Below are 13,378 nucleotides of genomic sequence, written 5' to 3' on the forward strand. Positions count from 1 at the left end.
TTGTGTATATTTTTGCAATGTCGAATTCATTGATTTCGGTGATGGTTAGGTTAGGTTGGGTTAGGTTTGGTGGGGTAAGAACGTTTTGTGGATATTTTTGCAATGTCGAATTCATTGATTTCGGTGATGGTAAGGTTAGGTTGGGTTTAGTATGGTGAGGTAAACACGTTTTGTGGATATTTTGGCAATGTCGAATTTTTTGATTTCGGTGATGGTTAGGTTAGGTTGGGCTAGGTTTGGTGGGGTAAGAACGTTTTGTGGATATTTTGGCAATGTCGAATTCTTTGATTTCGGTGATGGTAAGATTAGGTTGGGTTAAGTTTGGTGAGGTAAACACGTTTTGTGGATATTTTGGCATTGTCAAATTCTTTGATTTAGTTGATGGTTAGCTTAGGTTGGGTTAGGTTTGGTAGGGTTAGCACGTTTTGTGGATATTTTGGCAATGTCGAATTTTTTTATTTCGGTGATGGTAAGGTTAGGTTGGGTTAGGTTTGGTGGGGTAAGAACGTTTTGTGGATATTTTGGCAATGTCGAATTCTTTGATTTCAGTGATGGTTAGGTTAGGTTGGGTTAGTTATGGTGAGGAAAGCACGTTTTGTGGACATTTTGGCAATGTCGATTTCTTTGATTTCGTTGATGGTTAGGTAAGGTTGGGTTAGGTTTGGTAAGGTAAGCACGTTTTGCGTATATTTTTACAATGTCCAATTCTTTGATTTCGGTGATGCTGAGGTTAGGTTGGGTTAGGTTTGGTGGGGTAAGAACGTTTTGTGGATATTTTGGCAATGTGAAATTCTTTGATTCCGGTGATGGTTAGGTTAGGTTGGGTTAGGTATGGTGAGGTAAGCACGTTTTGTGGATATTTTGGCAATGTCGAATTCTTTTATTTCGGTGATGGTTAGGTTAGGTTGGGTTAGGTTTGGTGGGGTAAGAACGTTTTGTGGATATTTTGGCAATGTCGAATTCTTTGATTTCAGTGATGGTTAGGTTAGGTTGGGTTAGTTATGGTGAGGAAAGCACGTTTTGTGGACATTTTGGCAATGTCAAATTCTTTGATTTCGTTGATGGTTAGGTAAGGTTGGGTTAGGTTTGGTAAGGTTAGCACGTTTTGTGTATATTTTTACAATGTCCAATTCTTTGATTTCGGTGATGCTGAGGTTAGGTTGGGTTAGGTTTGGTGGGGTAAGAACGTTTTGTGGATATTTTGGCAATGTGAAATTCTTTGATTCCGGTGATGGTTAGGTTAGGTTGGGTTAGGTATGGTGAGGTAAGCACGTTTTGCGGATATTTTGGCAATGTCGAAATCTTTGATTTCGGTGATGGTTAGGTTAGGTTGGGTTAGGTATGGTGAGGTAAGCATGTTTTGTGTATATTTTTGCAATGTCCAATTCTTTGATTTCGCTGATGGTAAGATTAGGCTGGGTTAAGTTTGGTGAGGTAAGCATGTTTTGTGTTTATTTTTCCAATGTCCAATTCTTTGATTTCGGTGATGGTGAGGTTAGGTTGGGTTAGGTTAATTGGGGTAAGAACGTTTTGTGGATATTTTGGCAATGTCGAATTCTTTGATTTCGGTGATGGTTAGGTTAGGTTGGTTTAGGTTTGGTGAGGTAAGCACGTTTTGTGTATATTTTTGCAATGTCGAATTCATTGATTTCGGTGATGGTTAGGTTAGGTTGGGTTAGGTTTTGTGGGGTAAGAACGTTTTGTGGATATTTTTGCAATGTCGAATTCATTGATTTCGGTGATGGTAAGGTTAGGTTGGGTTTAGTATGGTGAGGTAAACACGTTTTGTGGATATTTTGGCAATGTCGAATTTTTTGATTTCGGTGATGGTTAGGTTAGGTTGGGTTAGGTTTGGTGGGGTAAGAACGTTTTGTGGATATTTTGGCAATGTCGAATTCTTTGATTTCGGTGATGGTTAGGTTAGGTTGGGTTAGGTTTGGTGAGGTTAGCATGTTTTGTGTATATTTTTGCAATGTCCAATTCTTTGATTTCGGTGATAATAAGGTAAGTTTGGGTTAAGTTTGGTGAGGTAAGAACGTTTTGTGGATATTTTGGCAATGTCGAATTCTTTGATTTCGGTGATGGTTAGGTTAGGTTGGGTTAGGTTTGGTGGGGTAAGAACGTTTTGTGGATATTTTTGCAATGTCGAATTCATTTATTTCGGTGATGGTAAGGTTAGGTTGGGTTTAGTATGGTGAGGTAAACACGTTTTGTGGATATTTTGGCAATGTCGAATTTTTTGATTTCGGTGATGGTTAGGTTAGGTTGGGTTAGGTTTGGTGGGGTAAGAACGTTCTGTGGATATTTTGGCAATGTCGAATTCTTTGATTTCGGTGATGGTTAGGTTAGGTTAGGTTAAGTATGGTGAGGGAAGCACGTTTTGTAGACATTTTGGCAATGTCGATTTCTTTGATTTCGTTGATGGTTAGGTAAGGTTGGGTTAGGTTTGGTAAGGTAAGCACGTTTTGTGTATATTTTTACAATGTCCAATTCTTTGATTTCGGTGATGGTTAGGTTAGGTTGGGTTAGGTTTGGTGGGGTAAGAACGTTTTGTGGATATTTTGGCAATGTGGAATTCTTTGATTCCGGTGATGGTTAGGTTAGGTTGGGTTAGGTATGGTGAGGTAAGCACGTTTTGCGGATATTTTGGCAATGTCGAAATCTTTGATTTCGGTGATGGTTAGGTTAGGTTGGGTTAGGTATGGTGAGGTAAGCATGTTTTGTGTATATTTTTGCAATGTCCAATTCTTTGATTTCGCTGATGGTAAGATTAGGTTGGGTTAAGTTTGGTGAGGTAAGCACGTTTTGTGGATATTTTGGCATTGTCAAATTCTTTGATTTAGTTGATGGTTAGCTTAGGTTGGGTTAGGTTTGGTAGGGTTAGCACGTTTTGTGGATATTTTGGCAATGTCGAATTTTTTTATTTCGGTGATGGTTAGGTTAGGTTGGGTTAGGTTTGGTGGGGTAAGAACGTTTTGTGGATATTTTGGCAATGTCGAATTCTTTGATTTCAGTGATGGTTAGGTTAGGTTGGGTTAGGTATGGTGAGGGAAGCACGTTTTGTGGACATTTTGGCAATGTCGATTTCTTTGATTTCGTTGATGGTTAGGTAAGGTTGGGTTAGGTTTGGTAAGGTTAGCACGTTTTGTGTATATTTTTACAATGTCCAATTCTTTGATTTCGGTGATGCTTAGGTTAGGTTGGGCTAAGTTTGGTGAGGTAAGCACGTTTTGTGGATATTTTGGCATTGTCAAATTCTTTGATTTAGTTGATGGTTAGCTTAGGTTGGGTTAGGTTTGGTAGGGTTAGCACGTTTTGTGGATATTTTGGCAATGTCGAATTTTTTTATTTCGGTGATGGTTAGGTTAGGTTGGGTTAGGTTTGGTGGGGTAAGAACGTTTTGTGGATATTTTGGCAATGTCGAATTCTTTGATTTCAGTGATGGTTAGGTTAGGTTGGGTTAGGTATGGTGAGGTAAGCACATTTTGCGGATATTTTGGCAATGTCGAAATCTTTGATTTCGGTGATGGTTAGGTTAGGTTGGGTTAGGTATGGTGAGGTAAGCATGTTTTGTGTATATTTTTGCAATGTCCAATTCTTTGATTTCGCTGATGGTAAGATTAGGCTGGGTTAAGTTTGGTGAGGTAAGCATGTTTTGTGTTTATTTTTCCAATGTCCAATTCTTTGATTTCGGTGATGGTGAGGTTAGGTTGGGTTAGGTTAATTGGGGTAAGAACGTTTTGTGGATATTTTGGCAATGTCGAATTCTTTGATTTCGGTGATGGTTAGGTTAGGTTGGTTTAGGTTTGGTGAGGAAAGCACGTTTTGTGTATATTTTTGCAATGTCGAATTCATTGATTTCGGTGATGGTTAGGTTAAGTTGGGTTAGGTTTGGTGGGGTAAGAACGTTTTGTGGATATTTTTGCAATGTCGAATTCATTGATTTCGGTGATGGTAAGGTTAGGTTGGGTTTAGTATGGTGAGGTAAACACGTTTTGTGGATATTTTGGCAATGTCGAATTTTTTGATTTCGGTGATGGTTAGGTTAGGTTGGGCTAGGTTTGGTGGGGTAAGAACGTTTTGTGGATATTTTGGCAATGTCGAATTCTTTGATTTCGGTGATGGTAAGATAAGGTTGGGTTAAGTTTGGTGAGGTAAGCACGTTTTGTGGATATTTTGGCATTGTCAAATTCTTTGATTTAGTTGATGGTTAGCTTAGGTTGGGTTAGGTTTGGTAGGGTTAGCACGTTTTGTGGATATTTTGGCAATGTCGAATTTTTTTATTTCGGTGATGGTTAGGTTAGGTTGGGTTAGGTTTGGTGGGGTAAGAACGTTTTGTGGATATTTTGGCAATGTCGAATTCTTTGATTTCAGTGATGGTTAGGTTAGGTTGGGTTAGGTATGGTGAGGGAAGCACGTTTTGTGGACATTTTGGCAATGTCGATTTCTTTGATTTCGTTGATGGTTAGGTAAGGTTGGGTTAGGTTTGGTAAGGTTAGCACGTTTTGTGTATATTTTTACAATGTCCAATTCTTTGATTTCGGTGATGCTTAGGTTAGGTTGGGCTAAGTTTGGTGAGGTAAGCACGTTTTGTGGATATTTTGGCATTGTCAAATTCTTTGATTTAGTTGATGGTTAGCTTAGGTTGGGTTAGGTTTGGTAGGGTTAGCACGTTTTGTGGATATTTTGGCAATGTCGAATTTTTTTATTTCGGTGATGGTTAGGTTAGGTTGGGTTAGGTTTGGTGGGGTAAGAACGTTTTGTGGATATTTTGGCAATGTCGAATTCTTTGATTTCAGTGATGGTTAGGTTAGGTTGGGTTAGGTATGGTGAGGTAAGCACATTTTGCGGATATTTTGGCAATGTCGAAATCTTTGATTTCGGTGATGGTTAGGTTAGGTTGGGTTAGGTATGGTGAGGTAAGCATGTTTTGTGTATATTTTTGCAATGTCCAATTCTTTGATTTCGCTGATGGTAAGATTAGGCTGGGTTAAGTTTGGTGAGGTAAGCATGTTTTGTGTTTATTTTTCCAATGTCCAATTCTTTGATTTCGGTGATGGTGAGGTTAGGTTGGGTTAGGTTAATTGGGGTAAGAACGTTTTGTGGATATTTTGGCAATGTCGAATTCTTTGATTTCGCTGATGGTTAGGTTAGGTTGGGTTAGGTTTGGTGGGGTAAGAACGTTTTGTGGATATTTTTGCAATGTCGAATTCATTGATTTCGGTGATGGTAAGGTTAGGTTGGGTTTAGTATGGTGAGGTAAACACGTTTTGTGGATATTTTGGCAATGTCGAATTCTTTGATTTCGGTGATGGTTAGGTTAGGTTGGGTTAGGTATGGTGAGGGAAGCACGTTTTGTGTATATTTTTACAATGTCCAATTCTTTGATTTCGGTGATGCTTAGGTTAGGTTGGGTTAGGTTTGGTGGGGTAAGAACGTTTTGTGGATATTTTGGCAATGTCGAATTCTTTTATTTCGGTGATGGTTAGGTTAGGTTGGGTTAGGTTTGGTGGGGTAAGAACGTTTTGTGGATATTTTGGCAATGTCGAATTCTTTGATTTCAGTGATGGTTAGGTTAGGTTGGGTTAGGTATGGTGAGGGAAGCACGTTTTGTGGACATTTTGGCAATGTCGATTTCTTTGATTTCGTTGATGGTTAGGTAAGGTTGGGTTAGGTTTGGTAAGGTGAGCACGTTTTGTGTATATTTTTACAATGTCCAATTCTTTGATTTCGGTGATGCTTAGGTTAGGTTGGGTTAGGATTGGTGGGGTAAGAACGTTTTGTGGATATTTTGGCAATGTGGCATTCTTTGATTCCGGTGATGGTTAGGTTAGGTTGGGCTAGGTATGGTGAGGAAAGCACGTTTTGCGGATATTTTTGGAATGTCGAAATCTTTGATTTCGGTGATGGTTAGGTTAGGTTGGGTTAGGTATGGTGAGGAAAGCACGTTTTGTGGACATTTTGGCAATGTCAAATTCTTTGATTTCGTTGATGGTTAGGTAAGGTTGGGTTAGGTTTGGTAAGGTTAGCACGTTTTGTGTATATTTTTACAATGTCCAATTCTTTGATTTCGGTGATGCTGAGGTTAGGTTGGGTTAGGTTTGGTGGGGTAAGAACGTTTTGTGGATATTTTGGCAATGTGAAATTCTTTGATTCCGGTGATGGTTAGGTTAGGTTGGGTTAGGTATGGTGAGGTAAGCACGTTTTGCGGATATTTTGGCAATGTCGAAATCTTTGATTTCGGTGATGGTTAGGTTAGGTTGGGTTAGGTATGGTGAGGTAAGCATGTTTTGTGTATATTTTTGCAATGTCCAATTCTTTGATTTCGCTGATGGTAAGATTAGGCTGGGTTAAGTTTGGTGAGGTAAGCATGTTTTGTGTTTATTTTTCCAATGTCCAATTCTTTGATTTCGGTGATGGTGAGGTTAGGTTGGGTTAGGTTAATTGGGGTAAGAACGTTTTGTGGATATTTTGGCAATGTCGAATTCTTTGATTTCGGTGATGGTTAGGTTAGGTTGGTTTAGGTTTGGTGAGGTAAGCACGTTTTGTGTATATTTTTGCAATGTCGAATTCATTGATTTCGGTGATGGTTAGGTTAGGTTGGGTTAGGTTTTGTGGGGTAAGAACGTTTTGTGGATATTTTTGCAATGTCGAATTCATTGATTTCGGTGATGGTAAGGTTAGGTTGGGTTTAGTATGGTGAGGTAAACACGTTTTGTGGATATTTTGGCAATGTCGAATTTTTTGATTTCGGTGATGGTTAGGTTAGGTTGGGTTAGGTTTGGTGGGGTAAGAACGTTTTGTGGATATTTTGGCAATGTCGAATTCTTTGATTTCGGTGATGGTTAGGTTAGGTTGGGTTAGGTTTGGTGAGGTAAGCATGTTTTGTGTATATTTTTGCAATGTCCAATTCTTTGATTTCGGTGATAATAAGGTAAGTTTGGGTTAGGTTTGGTGAGGTAAGAACGTTTTGTGGATATTTTGGCAATGTCGAATTCTTTGATTTCGGTGATGGTTAGGTTAGGTTGGGTTAGGTTTGGTGGGGTAAGAACGTTTTGTGGATATTTTTGCAATGTCGAATTCATTTATTTCGGTGATGGTAAGGTTAGGTTGGGTTTAGTATGGTGAGGTAAACACGTTTTGTGGATATTTTGGCAATGTCGAATTTTTTGATTTCGGTGATGGTTAGGTTAGGTTGGGTTAGGTTTGGTGGGGTAAGAACGTTCTGTGGATATTTTGGCAATGTCGAATTCTTTGATTTCGGTGATGGTTAGGTTAGGTTAGGTTAAGTATGGTGAGGGAAGCACGTTTTGTAGACATTTTGGCAATGTCGATTTCTTTGATTTCGTTGATGGTTAGGTAAGGTTGGGTTAGGTTTGGTAAGGTAAGCACGTTTTGTGTATATTTTTACAATGTCCAATTCTTTGATTTCGGTGATGGTTAGGTTAGGTTGGGTTAGGTTTGGTGGGGTAAGAACGTTTTGTGGATATTTTGGCAATGTGGAATTCTTTGATTCCGGTGATGGTTAGGTTAGGTTGGGTTAGGTATGGTGAGGTAAGCACGTTTTGCGGATATTTTGGCAATGTCTAAATCTTTGATTTCGGTGATGGTAAGGTTAGGTTGGGTTAGGTATGGTGAGGTAAGCATGTTTTGTGTATATTTTTGCAATGTCCAATTCTTTGATTTCGCTGATGGTAAGATTAGGTTGGGTTAAGTTTGGTGAGGTAAGCACGTTTTGTGGATATTTTGGCATTGTCAAATTCTTTGATTTAGTTGATGGTTAGCTTAGGTTGGGTTAGGTTTGGTAGGGTTAGCACGTTTTGTGGATATTTTGGCAATGTCGAATTTTTTTATTTCGGTGATGGTTAGGTTAGGTTGGGTTAGGTTTGGTGGGGTAAGAACGTTTTGTGGATATTTTGGCAATGTCGAATTCTTTGATTTCAGTGATGGTTAGGTTAGGTTGGGTTAGGTATGGTGAGGGAAGCACGTTTTGTGGACATTTTGGCAATGTCGATTTCTTTGATTTCGTTGATGGTTAGGTAAGGTTGGGTTAGGTTTGGTAAGGTTAGCACGTTTTGTGTATATTTTTACAATGTCCAATTCTTTGATTTCGGTGATGCTTAGGTTAGGTTGGGCTAAGTTTGGTGAGGTAAGCACGTTTTGTGGATATTTTGGCATTGTCAAATTCTTTGATTTAGTTGATGGTTAGCTTAGGTTGGGTTAGGTTTGGTAGGGTTAGCACGTTTTGTGGATATTTTGGCAATGTCGAATTTTTTTATTTCGGTGATGGTTAGGTTAGGTTGGGTTAGGTTTGGTGGGGTAAGAACGTTTTGTGGATATTTTGGCAATGTCGAATTCTTTGATTTCAGTGATGGTTAGGTTAGGTTGGGTTAGGTATGGTGAGGTAAGCACATTTTGCGGATATTTTGGCAATGTCGAAATCTTTGATTTCGGTGATGGTTAGGTTAGGTTGGGTTAGGTATGGTGAGGTAAGCATGTTTTGTGTATATTTTTGCAATGTCCAATTCTTTGATTTCGCTGATGGTAAGATTAGGCTGGGTTAAGTTTGGTGAGGTAAGCATGTTTTGTGTTTATTTTTCCAATGTCCAATTCTTTGATTTCGGTGATGGTGAGGTTAGGTTGGGTTAGGTTAATTGGGGTAAGAACGTTTTGTGGATATTTTGGCAATGTCGAATTCTTTGATTTCGGTGATGGTTAGGTTAGGTTGGTTTAGGTTTGGTGAGGAAAGCACGTTTTGTGTATATTTTTGCAATGTCGAATTCATTGATTTCGGTGATGGTTAGGTTAGGTTGGGTTAGGTTTGGTGGGGTAAGAACGTTTTGTGGATATTTTTGCAATGTCGAATTCATTGATTTCGGTGATGGTAAGGTTAGGTTGGGTTTAGTATGGTGAGGTAAACACGTTTTGTGGATATTTTGGCAATGTCGAATTTTTTGATTTCGGTGATGGTTAGGTTAGGTTGGGCTAGGTTTGGTGGGGTAAGAACGTTTTGTGGATATTTTGGCAATGTCGAATTCTTTGATTTCGGTGATGGTAAGATTAGGTTGGGTTAAGTTTGGTGAGGTAAGCACGTTTTGTGGATATTTTGGCATTGTCAAATTCTTTGATTTAGTTGATGGTTAGCTTAGGTTGGGTTAGGTTTGGTAGGGTTAGCACGTTTTGTGGATATTTTGGCAATGTCGAATTTTTTTATTTCGGTGATGGTTAGGTTAGGTTGGGTTAGGTTTGGTGGGGTAAGAACGTTTTGTGGATATTTTGGCAATGTCGAATTCTTTGATTTCAGTGATGGTTAGGTTAGGTTGGGTTAGGTATGGTGAGGGAAGCACGTTTTGTGGACATTTTGGCAATGTCGATTTCTTTGATTTCGTTGATGGTTAGGTAAGGTTGGGTTAGGTTTGGTAAGGTTAGCACGTTTTGTGTATATTTTTACAATGTCCAATTCTTTGATTTCGGTGATGCTTAGGTTAGGTTGGGCTAAGTTTGGTGAGGTAAGCACGTTTTGTGGATATTTTGGCATTGTCAAATTCTTTGATTTAGTTGATGGTTAGCTTAGGTTGGGTTAGGTTTGGTAGGGTTAGCACGTTTTGTGGATATTTTGGCAATGTCGAATTTTTTTATTTCGGTGATGGTTAGGTTAGGTTGGGTTAGGTTTGGTGGGGTAAGAACGTTTTGTGGATATTTTGGCAATGTCGAATTCTTTGATTTCAGTGATGGTTAGGTTAGGTTGGGTTAGGTATGGTGAGGTAAGCACATTTTGCGGATATTTTGGCAATGTCGAAATCTTTGATTTCGGTGATGGTTAGGTTAGGTTGGGTTAGGTATGGTGAGGTAAGCATGTTTTGTGTATATTTTTGCAATGTCCAATTCTTTGATTTCGCTGATGGTAAGATTAGGCTGGGTTAAGTTTGGTGAGGTAAGCATGTTTTGTGTTTATTTTTCCAATGTCCAATTCTTTGATTTCGGTGATGGTGAGGTTAGGTTGGGTTAGGTTAATTGGGGTAAGAACGTTTTGTGGATATTTTGGCAATGTCGAATTCTTTGATTTCGGTGATGGTTAGGTAAGGTTGGTTTAGGTTTGGTGAGGAAAGCACGTTTTGTGGATATTTTTGCAATGTCGAATTCATTGATTTCGGTGATGGTAAGGTTAGGTTGGGTTTAGTATGGTGAGGTAAACACGTTTTGTGGATATTTTGACAATGTCGACATTTTTGATTTCGGTGATGGTTTGGTTAGGTTGGGTTAGGTTTGGTGGGGTAAGAACGTTTTGTGGATATTTTGGAAATGTCGAATTCTTTGATTTCGGTGATGGTTAGGTTAGGTTGGGTTAGGTATGGTGAGGGAAGCACGTTTTGTAGACATTTTGGCAATGTCGATTTCTTTGATTTCGTTGATGGTTAGGTAAGGTTGGGTTAGGTTTGGTAAGGTTTGCACGTTTTGTGTATATTTTTACAATGTCCAATTCTTTGATTTCAGTGATGGTTAGGTCAGGTTGGGTTAGGTTTGTTGGGGTAAGAACGTTTTGTGGATATTTTGGCAAAGTTGAATTCTTTGATTTCGGTGATGGTTAGGTTAGGTTGGGTTAGGTTTGGTGGGGTAAGAACGTTTTGTGGATATTTTTGCAATGTCGAATTCATTGATTTCGGTGATGGTAAGGTTAGGTTGGGTTTAGTATGGTGAGGTAAACACGTTTTGTGGATATTTTGGCAATGTCGAATTCTTTGATTTCGGTGATGGTTAGGTTAGGTTGGGTTAGGTATGGTGAGGGAAGCACGTTTTGTGTATATTTTTACAATGTCCAATTCTTTGATTTCGGTGATGCTTAGGTTAGGTTGGGTTAGGTTTGGTGGGGTAAGAACGTTTTGTGGATATTTTGGCAATGTCGAATTCTTTTATTTCGGTGATGGTTAGGTTAGGTTGGGTTAGGTTTGGTGGGGTAAGAACGTTTTGTGGATATTTTGGCAATGTCGAATTCTTTGATTTCAGTGATGGTTAGGTTAGGTTGGGTTAGGTATGGTGAGGGAAGCACGTTTTGTGGACATTTTGGCAATGTCGATTTCTTTGATTTCGTTGATGGTTAGGTAAGGTTGGGTTAGGTTTGGTAAGGTGAGCACGTTTTGTGTATATTTTTACAATGTCCAATTCTTTGATTTCGGTGATGCTTAGGTTAGGTTGGGTTAGGATTGGTGGGGTAAGAACGTTTTGTGGATATTTTGGCAATGTGGCATTCTTTGATTCCGGTGATGGTTAGGTTAGGTTGGGCTAGGTATGGTGAGGAAAGCACGTTTTGCGGATATTTTTGGAATGTCGAAATCTTTGATTTCGGTGATGGTTAGGTTAGGTTGGGTTAGGTATGGTGAGGTAAGCATGTTTTGTGTATATTTTTGCAATGTCCAATTCTTTGATTTCGCTGATGGTAAGATTAGGCTGGGTTAAGTTTGGTGAGGTAAGCATGTTTTGTGTTTATTTTTCCAATGTCCAATTCTTTGATTTCGGTGATGGTGAGGTTAGGTTGGGTTAGGTTAATTGGGGTAAGAACGTTTTGTGGATATTTTGGCAATGTCGAATTCTTTGATTTCGGTGATGGTTAGGTTAGGTTGGTTTAGGTTTGGTGAGGAAAGCACGTTTTGTGTATATTTTTGCAATGTCGAATTCATTGATTTCGGTGATGGTTAGGTTAAGTTGGGTTAGGTTTGGTGGGGTAAGAACGTTTTGTGGATATTTTTGCAATGTCGAATTCATTGATTTCGGTGATGGTAAGGTTAGGTTGGGTTTAGTATGGTGAGGTAAACACGTTTTGTGGATATTTTGGCAATGTCGAATTTTTTGATTTCGGTGATGGTTAGGTTAGGTTGGGCTAGGTTTGGTGGGGTAAGAACGTTTTGTGGATATTTTGGCAATGTCGAATTCTTTGATTTCGGTGATGGTAAGATTAGGTTGGGTTAAGTTTGGTGAGGTAAGCACGTTTTGTGGATATTTTGGCATTGTCAAATTCTTTGATTTAGTTGATGGTTAGCTTAGGTTGGGTTAGGTTTGGTAGGGTTAGCACGTTTTGTGGATATTTTGGCAATGTCGAATTTTTTTATTTCGGTGATGGTTAGGTTAGGTTGGGTTAGGTTTGGTGGGGTAAGAACGTTTTGTGGATATTTTGGCAATGTCGAATTCTTTGATTTCAGTGATGGTTAGGTTAGGTTGGGTTAGGTATGGTGAGGGAAGCACGTTTTGTGGACATTTTGGCAATGTCGATTTCTTTGATTTCGTTGATGGTTAGGTAAGGTTGGGTTAGGTTTGGTAAGGTTAGCACGTTTTGTGTATATTTTTACAATGTCCAATTCTTTGATTTCGGTGATGCTTAGGTTAGGTTGGGCTAAGTTTGGTGAGGTAAGCACGTTTTGTGGATATTTTGGCATTGTCAAATTCTTTGATTTAGTTGATGGTTAGCTTAGGTTGGGTTAGGTTTGGTAGGGTTAGCACGTTTTGTGGATATTTTGGCAATGTCGAATTTTTTTATTTCGGTGATGGTTAGGTTAGGTTGGGTTAGGTTTGGTGGGGTAAGAACGTTTTGTGGATATTTTGGCAATGTCGAATTCTTTGATTTCAGTGATGGTTAGGTTAGGTTGGGTTAGGTATGGTGAGGTAAGCACATTTTGCGGATATTTTGGCAATGTCGAAATCTTTGATTTCGGTGATGGTTAGGTTAGGTTGGGTTAGGTATGGTGAGGTAAGCATGTTTTGTGTATATTTTTGCAATGTCCAATTCTTTGATTTCGCTGATGGTAAGATTAGGCTGGGTTAAGTTTGGTGAGGTAAGCATGTTTTGTGTTTATTTTTCCAATGTCCAATTCTTTGATTTCGGTGATGGTGAGGTTAGGTTGGGTTAGGTTAATTGGGGTAAGAACGTTTTGTGGATATTTTGGCAATGTCGAATTCTTTGATTTCGCTGATGGTTAGGTTAGGTTGGGTTAGGTTTGGTGGGGTAAGAACGTTTTGTGGATATTTTTGCAATGTCGAATTCATTGATTTCGGTGATGGTAAGGTTAGGTTGGGTTTAGTATGGTGAGGTAAACACGTTTTGTGGATATTTTGGCAATGTCGAATTCTTTGATTTCGGTGATGGTTAGGTTAGGTTGGGTTAGGTATGGTGAGGGAAGCACGTTTTGTGTATATTTTTACAATGTCCAATTCTTTGATTTCGGTGATGCTTAGGTTAGGTTGGGTTAGGTTTGGTGGGGTAAGAACGTTTTGTGGATATTTTGGCAATGTCGAATTCTTTTATTTCGGTGATGGTTAGGTTAGGTTGGGTTAGGTTTGGTGGGGTAAGAACGTTTTGTGGATATTTTGGCAATGTCGAATTCTTTGA

The sequence above is a fragment of the Arctopsyche grandis genome, chromosome 13 (genome assembly GCF_051622035.1).
Source record: "Arctopsyche grandis isolate Sample6627 chromosome 13, ASM5162203v2, whole genome shotgun sequence".
Classification (NCBI taxonomy): domain Eukaryota; kingdom Metazoa; phylum Arthropoda; class Insecta; order Trichoptera; family Hydropsychidae; genus Arctopsyche; species Arctopsyche grandis.